Raw genomic sequence first — 795 nt, forward strand, 5'->3', positions numbered from 1 at the left:
TTTACATTTTTATTTTTGTTTATTTTGTAGTAGTTGATGACCAGAGGTTCCAACAAACCTTTGGTACCACCGCTTGAAGATCCAGAGTCGGCCCTCCACAAAAAGACGAATAAAAACATGAAAGAAGACCAACCACCAAAGAGCTCACCATTTAAAGACCTTAAATCAGTTTTTGGTAAGAAGAAAGGAAAGAACATGGGTGAGTCTAGTATTCAAAGGAAGGAAGATAGCAAATTAGAAAGCTTTGAACAAAATCCAAATAAAAAAGAAACCGAATACGATATAGAACCCGAGTTTTAAGAAAGTGATTTCGAGGACGAGTTAAAGAACAAGATGGCAGACATTGCTGATATGTCCATGGGGGCATACAAGAAGCAGATAAGAGACGATGTTGGTCCTGGTTTAGTACAACCTACAATTCCCGCCACTGCAACATTCGAGCTAAAAGGACACATTCTTATTGCACTTAAGGATGTACCATTTTCTGGGAAGGATTATGAGGATGATTACAAACATTTAGATGAGGTCAATGACATTACAGATTATTTCAATGTCCCGAATGTTCCAAGAAAGACTGTGTTGTTAAGGATGCTTCCTGTTACTGTTAAGGGAGCTGTAAAAGACTGGTTGAAAGCACTTCCACCCAGTGCAATTACTACTTGGGCACAGATGCGAGAGCAATTTTTGGAACAATTCTTCCCACCTTCAAAAATAGCTAAACTCAAGAAGGCGATCACTTTATGAGGCATGGGAGTGTTATAAAGGCTTACTAAGAAATTGACCTCAAAATGATCT

General features: G+C 38.5%; 1 pseudogene; it reads right to left on the reverse strand.

Annotated features, from left to right (window-relative positions):
- Nucleotides 1-717: 717 nt before the first annotated feature.
- Nucleotides 718-795, reverse strand: LOC145060648 (small nucleolar RNA R71; annotated as a pseudogene).

The sequence above is a fragment of the Lactuca serriola genome, chromosome 6 (genome assembly GCF_051521515.1).
Source record: "Lactuca serriola cultivar US96UC23 chromosome 6, Lser_US96UC23_V15, whole genome shotgun sequence".
Taxonomy (NCBI): Eukaryota; Viridiplantae; Streptophyta; class Magnoliopsida; order Asterales; family Asteraceae; genus Lactuca; species Lactuca serriola.